The sequence below is a fragment of the Camelus ferus genome, chromosome 3 (genome assembly GCF_009834535.1).
Source record: "Camelus ferus isolate YT-003-E chromosome 3, BCGSAC_Cfer_1.0, whole genome shotgun sequence".
In the NCBI taxonomy this organism is placed as follows: Eukaryota; Metazoa; Chordata; class Mammalia; order Artiodactyla; family Camelidae; genus Camelus; species Camelus ferus.
The window spans coordinates 78,895,512-78,906,543 of record NC_045698.1 but is presented as its reverse complement, the minus strand read 5'-3'; the positions used below and the strand labels follow the sequence as shown (position 1 = coordinate 78,906,543).

Here is an 11,032-nt window from a genome sequence, read left to right as displayed (position 1 = left end):
AAAACAAAACAGATTTTATCTGGAGTGAGCGTGTGCTTCTCCATTTCAGGCTCCTCAAGGCCTCAAACACAGATGCATTCTGATCTGATCTCCTCTCCAGCCTCCCACCCAGCGTCTGGCACTCCCATTCCTTTGGGTGTAATTCCATTGCATTAATGACAATGTAGCCCCTGTAACTTTACTTCTAGATCTATCAACAGTACCCAAGAATATTCTCTTCAGCTATGCTTATTTGAATATTGATATGCTTTAATTTATAACAATTCTGTTAAATTACTTAACTTTATCTATAATGGGGATAATTCAAGGTGAGAAGAGTTCTCAATTACTTACCTAAGGGAGAGTTGAGTTAGCTGTAGCTCAAGGAAGGCCCACTGCTGCTTAACTCTAACGTCACTGAGAGATATTTATCTGGGAGGGGAGGGGGCAAAGGAGTGGGATGTGTTTGAACATTTTGGAAAAAAGCAGCTTCTGTATATTAAGAACAGCAGAGATTGTTTGCCTTGGAAAGTAAGAATCAGATTAAGTAAATTAAGGACTTTGTTAGAACATCAAATAGTAATCAATCAGAAACAATTACCAATAATAATCAGTTATCTAATTAAAATTCAAAATATGTGAAATTTGATGAATAAACTAGATGAACTACAGACACCCAAAGCTACTATTATAGTAAAATTAAGAAGGATGTTTTTCATTTGTAGTCCTTGTTAGTTTGATAATCAAAATGATTCATTATGATTGTAATTTGTATCTCTGATCACTACTTGATCAGGTCTTTCATACAATTATTTTTTTCAGGCTGTCCCCTCTTTTGGGAATTGTCTGTATCCTTTGCTCATGTATCTGCAGAAGTCTTGTTATTTTTCTAATCAATTTACCATCTTTGTTGCAAATATGGTTTGCTCTCTACTTCATAGTCTAGGGCACTACCTAGCACATTTGTAGGTGTTCAATAAATATTTATTTCATTGAAAAAAAGAGAACTTTTTAATATTTAGAAACAATTTTCCCCTTATATTATTTATTTTACCTAGCACATGAATTCACTGATATATTTATTACTTTAAAATGCATTCTCATTTTATTTGCACACCTCCAAAGCATTTCTTTTGGAGTTTTTGTTTTTCCAATTGTAAAGCTTTCCATGATTAATATAAGTGAGGAGAAATTTAAAATATTTCACAAGGCTGAGAGCTTCCACCAAGCAAGCAGACATATCTGAATTTGGGTTGCTCCTCTTTCTGCTAATAATAGCTCTCTGCTTTTCATGAGATGTAGGTTGTTGTGGTGCTTAAGGTGGTTGAAATTGGAATGGAATGTAATATGTTGATAACAGAAAAGGTTTTTGAAAATGATACACAATTTGTCAAAGTATTCTTATTTAGAATGGGTTTGATTCATTGAATTGCCTATGGGCTTTATAGGGGCGATAAACTACCTGAAGTTACTGCAAGTCATGCTGGTCTTTGTCATCTTTCTGTTTTCCTGGCAATGTTAGGGACCATGACTAATGAAGGACACCTCCTTGTGGAACATATTCCACCCTGCCCTGTTGAGCTCATGCCCAGTACCAAGGCCTCCAAAGGATTAGATTTCCTGATGCTGAAACACAGCCAGACCAGTCTTCCTAGGACTGCACTGCCATGGTTACTACTAGACTATCACCATGATTGGCCTTTCCTGTTTTCACCAAATAGTCACCTGTCTTTTCTCCCACAAGTACGTTTCCTGATTTTGCTCTTAAATTCAGTCTCTTGCCTTTGAATGTCTGATGAACTAGAAAAGCTGACATAGGTCCCTGAAAAACTTTAAGTCTTCTCTCTTGCATAAGCTTTAATGACCTATACACCATTCTTTATAAATGAAACCAACCCTGCTATTGATGATGGTCACTGCGACAAACAAGTCAAACCTAACCATGACGAGATTGAGTATGAGGGAGGCCAGCAGCCTTTGAAACGAATTGTCATGATCTGTTCATTCATTCACTTCTCCATTCAATAAATATTTGAGGGCTGATCATGTTATAGGCACAACACCTGTAACTGTGGCATTCCCCACAGGTTGTACGTGGCTTATGGTGGCTATTGTCAGCACCAGGAAAATGTGGGTAATGTTTTTTTCCTTCTTTCAGAGCAATAGTGAACTAGCTCAGGCCAGGACCTACTCTGTAGGATGGCTCTGGTACAGAAACATGGAAATGCTATATAATTTATGTTCACATTTTGGGTAAGGATTCTGCCTCTTTTTAAAGGTCTTGGGAGGCTTGACAAAAGCAGTAACCATATCTATCGAGAGACTTTTTTCCATGATAAGTAACGAGCCTGGAGTGTACTCATGCATTACATTTTTTGAATAATATGATTCTTAATGATGTCTTAATTTTGTAACAAGCTTGGCTTCTAAACTTTACTTCTGAACATTGTTGGAAAATTTTGGAAGAGCCAAATTATAATAAGTTTAAATTATTAATTTAAACTTTAAGTTTAACTAAGTTAATATTCAGAATTGGAAAAAGTTTTTATCACTACACAAGGTTATAAATTAAAAATGGCTAGCCTCTTCCCATTTTTTCTTACTTACACTGACTCCATTGAGTATTATTGCTAAAAATGTTACTGCTGAGACCATAAGTGTTCACTATTATTTTTATGATCTCTTTCTCTATGTAGTCATATATACATGTACATATACACATATACATATTCAAATACATGTGCATACGTACTTACTTGAGCACATGAGATTACATTGTACATTATCAAAAATTTAGTCTTTTTAACTTCAGCAACATACCATGGGCATACTTTCATGTCAGAATATACAAATATAATTGATTTCATTTAATGACAGCATAGTATTCCTAGTTTGAACAGTTCATGATTTATTTAACCATTCTCTAACTGATGGACATTTAGGTTGATTTAAATTTTTGCCTTTACTAAAAATCCTGCCATGAGCATCACTTGTGCATTTACTAATACAAGAATGTCTTTAAGATGTATTCCTAGTAGAGTTGCTTGGTCAAAGTTGAGCATATTGAAAATGTTGATAGATAGTAAGGACAGACCTTAGAGATTTGGAAGTGCTTCCTTGCCTTGTCTCTCCCCCTTGAAAAGGAATTTATCCATAACAGTTTGCCAGAGCCCTCCTCTAAGCTAGCGTGTCTAAGGATAATCTGTTCTATAACAGTCAGCCAGCCAGTTCTCCTGCCTGGTACAGGAGCTTAAATTTATAAATACAGAAGGAAATATTGACTTTGCTATTACTCAAGCTGTCTTAAATTGCTTCCCAGCTATTAAAAAAGTAATTTGTTTTGTTTTCCTAGCCCAATTTCAAATGGTTTAGTGCCCTTACGTACCTTGAGAAGATTGTCTCTGACTCTAACAGCTCACCTTCCTGTTGGTCAGTTCTGGCTTCCTTTTTCTTCATTGAATCATTTTTCTCTTGCTGATTCTCTGGCATTTCATAATAAGTGATGAGTTTGCTGATGCACTGCTGGAGGTCCAAGGCTGCTAAGTATAGTTCCCCTCCTATCACTTTAACGACTTCCTAGAAACATTGTGATGGTAAAGGTACAGGCTTTCTTTAAAATAAAAGGAAAGAAAAAAATGGTACCTTTTCGGGCAGTCAGTCTTGAGTTTTCTTAACTACAACAACCCAAGTGTTGTCAAGACCTTGGTTTATTCCCTCTGCCCCTGATTTTAATATGTCTGGAATTCTCATTAAAACCAGAATGATGTTTCTGTTTATAGACATGTAGCTCAAACACATAGACTGATTTTTTAGTTACCTCATCAATTTCAGGTTAATATCCACATTGTTTTCCTCACTGGCCTTTAGCTCTCTGGAAGCATTACTGATTCCTCAGTTTCTGCCTTATATTGAATATATGTTTCTGTTAAGTGTACAGTCCCTTAGTTACATAATTTTTCTGTTACTTTGTTTTACTATAAAGGTAATACATATGTATTAGAAACCATTTAGAAAGTATGTAAATGGAATTTTTAAAGAAACCATAAATCTACTCAAGAAGATTAACTGTTAATATTTTTCCCTAGAATTTTAATTTTTTTATTTTACATAATTTAAATCATTCTATATATAAAAAATTTGTCTTGATACATGTTTAACTTTACACATTTACTTTTGAGTATTTTGGATAGTGATAAAATATACATAATATGAAATTGACCATTTAAGCCATTTTTAAGTGTACTCTTCAGTGGCATTGCGTATATTTACATTGTTGTGCTGCTATTACTGCCATCCATCCACAGAATTCTGCTCATCTTGTGAAACTGAAACTCTGCACATTAAACGAAAACTCCCCATTCCCCTCTCCCCTCAGGCCCAGGCAGCCACCATTCTACTTACTGTCTTGATGAGCTTGGTTACTCCAGGTACTTTCGTATAAGTGGAATAATACAGTATTTTTCATTTTCATTCACTTGGCATAGTGTCTTCAAGGTTCATCCCATGTTGTAGTATGTGTCAGAATTTTCCCCCTTGTTAAGGCTGAATAATATTCTGTTGTATGTACATATCACATATCTCATCTATTTATCTGTTGATGGATGCTTGGGTTGCCTCCACTTTTTGTTTGTGAATATGGGTGCAAAAATATCTCCCCTAATCCCTGATTTCAGTGCTTTTGAGCATATCTACAAAAGTCAAATTGCATGTTAAAATTTTTTGAGGAGGTGCCATACTGTTTTCTGTAGTGTCTGTACAATTTTTTTGTGTGCACCAACAATGCTTCACAAGGTTTCCAATTTATCCACATCCTCACCAACACTTGTTCTTTTCTTTTTGATAGTAGCCTTCCTAATGGGTATGAGGTGGTATCTCATTGTGGTTTTGACTTGCATTTCCCTAATGATTAGTGATACTGAGCATCTTTTCATGTGCTTATTGACCATTTATTAATCTCTGGGAAATTTTTGTTCAAGTCCTTTGCCCATTTTTTTAATTGGGTTTTTGTTTTTGTTGAGTTGTAGGAATTTTAGTGGATGTTAACCTCTTGCTCAGTCAGTTTGTGCTGCTATAACAATTTTATTGTCAGAGAAAATCTTTATTTCTCCTGAACTTTTGAAGAATAATTTCTCTGGATACAGAAGTCTAGATTAGTGGGTTTTTTTTTTTTTTTTTCTGTCAGCATGTTAAATATTTCATTCCACTCTCTTGCTTGTGTGATTTCTGAAGAAAAGTTGGATGCAATTCTTATCTTTGCTCCTGTCTAAGTAAAGGTGTTTTTCTTTAATCTTTGATTTCTGAAGTTTGAATATCATATGCCTAGGTGTATTTTTCTTGGCATTTATCCTGCTTGGTGTTTTCTGAACTTCCTGGATCCGGGGCTTGGTGTCTGACATTAATTATCTCAGGCCATTGAACCTGTTCTTACTCTATTCCACTCATACTGCCTTCCCTCTAGGCCTCAAGCATACCCAGTAAATTGTGTGTGGGGAGAAGGGGATGGCAAAGGAGGAATCAAGAAGTTGCATGGGGCCAGATTGTAAAAGAAGCCCTTGAATGCTACACAACTGTGTTTGAATTTTCTCATGGACTTGATGGACAGTGACAGATGGACAGTGGGAGTGACCTAATCCAACCAGTGCTTGGAGACCTAATTCTGGAATCAGTAAAGAGAATGGCCTGCATCGGTTGATACTGTGCTGACTGAATTAATTAACTTGTTTACTTTCCGAGATGTTAAATGTATAAAACCCTTTGTCGCTACTTAAAAAATAAAATTGCCATCCCTTTTTATGGGAAAGAAAGCTAGTTGGAAAGAAAGATAATAAAACAGTCAAAGAAAAAAAATAAGGATTAACTCTTCTCTGAAAAAAAAAATTAACTGAAATGATTTATCTCCAATTATTTTATATATCATTAGGTTCCCCTCCCCCCATTTAAACATTCCACCATAGTTTTAAGTAAGACCTGTGCCTTGTAAAATTGAATGATTGTATGCTTACCAAACAGAATTTAAACTTGACTCAGGACTTGTTTTTGGTAGAGGAGCAATAAAGCTGGCACTTAGGTGTTTACAACATCGTGTGCCTGTCAAGAATAAAAAAGCTGAAGCAGGCAAGCTTCTGGGAAGGCCTTTTACATCCCATCACTGACTCTTCACACGTCTTCATTCAGAACATTTATGAACAAACTTGGGAAACTCACAGTCTTCCCCTCCCAGTCAGTGTGTACATTTATGGGTCTAAATGAAGATAAAACTACTTTATGAGTGAAAATTTCCCTTCCATAAGAACTAAGACTTGGACAGCTGTTTTGTCAGTGGCATTTTACTGCTTTCCTGTATCATTGGATTTAAGTAGAAGCAAGGGGAAACAAATCTCTTCAGAGCTTGGAAACGATGCTAACCATGTTGAGAGAATAGGAAACATCAAGATTGGTTTTGCTTTTGATAAAAGGTCACTCTAATCAAATGATTTAGAGTCTGTTTTGAAGGAACATGTTATTTCTGTGAAAAAGGATTTCCCAACTAAGTTTGGAAAATATTCTACAAGTCATCCTCATAGCATAGAGATAAAAGAGAAATGCTTATTTCTTTTTTATATTCTCCAGAATAATTTTTGGTTGGGAGAAATGCTAGTCCAATCCAAAAAGAGTGCATAGTGATGTTGGTATGTGATCATTTTTATTTGTTTTTCTTTTTCAGGCCAATAAATATTTATTGTTTTGGTTTGGCTTGGATTTTGGGTTCTAAGATTCAGCTCACAATTTGAACAATCTTGTGGATCTGATGAAGTAAATCACCGAATGCTGGACCACAAGAGAACTTTTAGTAGGACTAGCAGCTGATGTATCTTTTGCCCACTGGGAAAAGCCCCAGAGTCCAGGCTTTTTCTCAGCCTGCCTAACAAATGTTCACCTTCTCCCTGGGGAAGTCTAACTGTGGCCAAGGCAGCTGCAAACATCAGGACAGAAAAGTCCTCTCTGCCACTAAGAGATGGGACTACAAGTTCTTCTGTGCTTTCTTTGGGTGGATAGAGTGTCTCTATTCACAGATAGTTCAAAGAGAAGTTGTTGTCTCTCTAGAAGGATTTTATTTCATAATTATAGATCGGTAGATATTTAAAGTTAGTCAGGGTCAAAATCTTCAGGATTAGAAGGGACTTTAAAGATCATTTGATGTTGTCTCTTCTTCAACGTTCCAATTGGTTCCTCCAATAGGGAGCTCCTTGGTTCCTTGGGCTACTGCACTTATTATGACACTTAGATATTTTCTTCCTTATTTCTGTCTAAAATCTATTTTTTTAACTTTCATTCTGTTTGTCCTATTTATGCACTCTGGAGCCTGGATTAGCATCTGATATTTCAGACCAGTGCTTCTCAACTTTGACACGTTTAAGAAATTGTTACAATGCACATTCCTGGGGCCCATCCCCAGACATTCTAATCCAGTAGGTCTGAAGTTCTGCCAGAGAATTTGCATTTCTGTCATGTTCCTAGGTGCTGCTGCTGGTCTGTGGATTACCTTTGAACAGCTGATTTAGACTTTCAAGATTCCTTCTCCCTTCCTTTGGAAACTGCACCAGGTTTTTCCTCTGGGGACTAACTTGTTTCCTCCTCAGGCAGACTGGTGGGGACTGCCAGCCAAGCCTCTCCACCATCCAGTGGCCAAGAGGTGCCACAAGGTGGGCCCAAGGAACGCTGATTGTTGAGGATGTGAAACAAGGAGAAGAGAAGTAGGAGCTCCATTGCCCTGTTGACCACAACCCCTGCTTAGGTCCCTGGTCTGCCCTGTTCCGCACTGCTGCTGAGTCCAGAAGGCATGCTTTCCTTCTGTTCTTTGAACTACCTCCTATCTTTTCAGTAATTGATTTTTTTTCTTCTGGTTTCACTTCAGTTTTTTCTCCCTCTTCTTTCTCTTCCTTTTCTCCCTCCTCTTTCCCTTCTTTTTACGGCGAACCTGTTAGTTTCTACTTCTTGCCACCAACAACCTGAACAGATAAAAAACTACAAAGAACACACCGGCGTCTTGACCCACATAAAGACAATCAGACTCGCTTCTCCAGACCCAGTGCCCCTGGTGCATTCCCTGGTTCTTTGTAGAGGATGTATTTTAAGTCTCCACACTCTCATGTTTTCTTTGGGTCTGTCTGCTAGTTGTCTCCCAATACTTTGTCAGTTCAATATGGCATAATCTAGACTACAGAGAGGAAGGAGATTTTTAATGTCCCTGCTATGGACACTGTACTCTGACTAATGCCATCTAAAGAAGGAAGAGAAAGAAAAAGATGGATAATTATATTTGATTAAGTGTAAACAGTGAATAGAGATCATCTAGGCACCAGAGTGGATCTTTTGTACTGAATGCTTCAGTTTATATGTGGTTCCTTCCTGACCCTTATTGCAGGGCCAGGAATATCAGACAGCTCTCACTTCTGCTGATAGGCAAGCAGGGAAATGGCCTGAAATGCAGAGAAAGCAAGGGTTTCCTTGGAGAACATGTGCTCAGGATGGCCTCGTATAAAGGAAGAGACTCAGAGCCATTACTGTGTGCTCAGGGAGTTTGTTGGCAGTTTGAAAAATAGTAGAAGTAAAAGGCTTTCCTGGGATTCTTCTTAAATGCAGACAATTACTTATGGGCTCTTTGGCCTTTGTCATTCTGGGAGCATCGGAGAAGTCTGAGAAGAGGACAGAGCTACTTAGGGACATTAGGATTTAAAACAAAAACCGAAGTATTGTTATGATTAATGCCATTTGCAGCAACCTGGATAGACCCAGAGATTATCATACTAAGTGAAATAAGTCAGATAGAGAAAGACAAGTATATGATATCACTTATATGTGAAATCTAAAAAAATGAAACAAATGAACTTATTTACAAAACAGAAACAGACTCACAGACATAGAAAACAAATTTAAAAGGGGAAAGGAGGGGAAGAGGGCTGAATATATATATAACTGAATCACTTTGCTATACACATAGAACTAATACACCATTGTAAATCAACCATAGTTCAATTAAAAAAATAAATGGAGGTGGGGGAAGGTATAGCTCAAATGGTAGAGCACATGCTTAGTATGCATGAGGTCCTGGGTTCAATCCCCAGTACCTCCTTTGAAATAAATAAATAAATAAGTAAACCTAATTACCTGCCCCCCTCGAAATAAAATAAAGTAAAACTAAGTTATTAGAAAAAAAAAGAATAGAAAAAAATTATTATTGGTGTTCCAGTAAATACTCAGAAGTTTAACTTATTTGATGTGCATATTCATAACTAGTCATTTCTTGGGCAGGAACTTCTCAGGCAATAACAAATGATCCTCTTTGTCCTGGACAGTGATTCTGAATTTAAAGCAGAATGACACAAAGCATCTGGTCCTTCCAATAACAATAGTAGGGAACAGAGGAAGAACACCCCTTTGGATTTTTCCTCTAATGTACTTAAAATTATTGTTATGTGTCCCTGAGATTTAGGGTCAGGCTAATTCTGTCCAGCAGAGTGGGGTTGGACAGAGGACATACAGTGTGATGCTTTTGCAACAGAGTTCTTGGCCAATGCATGGGGAGGTCTGCTGTTAGGATGATCCTTCAGAGTTATTCCAAATTGAAGTAATGGGCTGAGCCTTTGTGTTCCCTTATCAACTGGTCATTGGATGTGGCTGCCCTGGGAAGGGGGTATGACCTTGGCTGAGGTGGCTCTCTTTGTCTCTGAGCAGCTGGCTAATGGGTCCTGACTGGGGAGGACTGACAAGGAGCTGGGCGGTGTACCTCACACCCACCACAGGTTCTGGCCATCCCAGTGGATGCCTGATGGGTGTGGGTGACACAGGCGAGTTAATACTCTGTGGAGAGGATTTTGATGGCTGAGAGGAGATGGAAAGGCACCGTTAGGCAAATTGCCCTCCTTCCCTCTCCTCTATGGTTTTTTTCTGAGACATGGTTCCTGAGAGTGAGCAGTGCACTGCATGTGTTGCAAAGGCGTAAATGGCTTGGTAACACCCTCCTTGTGTGTGCTCTCTTGCCTTCTCCACCGCTTTTCCCTTTCCATCGTTTTTCCCTGAGAGTGTACCTTGCACTAAAATGTCAGCACGATAGCTTTCGCCTTAGCCCTGTTTTCTAGGGAACCCAAGTTAAAGCCAAATGACCTTATGGAAATCCTCAGAATTATAGAACTTAAATTTACAGAGGCCTAAAGATCATCTAGTCTAATCCTGCCCATTTTACAGGTCAGGAAGCAGAGGCTCACAAGGGCTTAACTATTTAAATTCATCCCAGACCCAGAACCTAGGCTTCCTGACTCCTGATCCCATGCTCTTCCCACTTGGTCACGTCTTATCTACACTAACCCACTTAATAAGAGACTTTACCGCAGGAAATGGCCCTGTCATGGGATTACAGCAGTAGCTGGGGCCCATCCTGGATACAGATGCATTTAATTTTTTGAGGCACCTCATGTGAAGAGTGCCTCCCGGAGATTGTCAGTAGTCCAGTCTCCAGACCGTTAAAGCTCATAGGCTCAGAGGATCATCACACCCTGTGTTTCCAACCTAATTACCATCAAGGAGCCCTTCTGCTACTTTCCTTCATCTCTATCCCATAGTTCTTTTTACAAAGATTTCTTCCACACTGCTTCATTAAGACCTAATTATTTTTCCCTTTCTGTAACTATAAACATAAAACATCCATCAGAGTTGTAGGGGTGAGCTTACCATTTCAGCCTTACATATGGCAGATAAATATATGGCTTCCACTTAAATCTTCAAAAGAGGGAAGAGAATGGCAAAGCACCTTTATAGAACCTCCCAGGAGCCCTGGGGATCAAACCACTAATCTGATCTTCCCCCGACACCCACCCTCCACTGGCCCAACAAAGGCCCAGCAGATAACAGAGCCAGGACTAGAATCTGGGTCTCAGACTTGAACTAGAAAGCTCTTCCCAAGTTCCCAGCAACATTCCTCCTCAAGAGGTTTCCTGCCCCATCACTCGCTGTCAAGGTCCTGACAGTTGACTCTTCCCAGGCACCGTCACTACCCAAATGCTTGTGCCTGGGTTCC

General features: G+C 38.5%; 1 non-coding gene across 1 annotated transcript; it reads left to right on the top strand.

Annotated features, from left to right (window-relative positions):
* The first annotated feature begins 9,018 nt into the window (after positions 1 to 9,018).
* On the top strand, positions 9,019 to 9,091 carry TRNAT-AGU. The gene has a single exon. It is a non-coding gene; the product is annotated as a tRNA-Thr (tRNA).
* Positions 9,092 to 11,032: the final 1,941 nt, after the last annotated feature.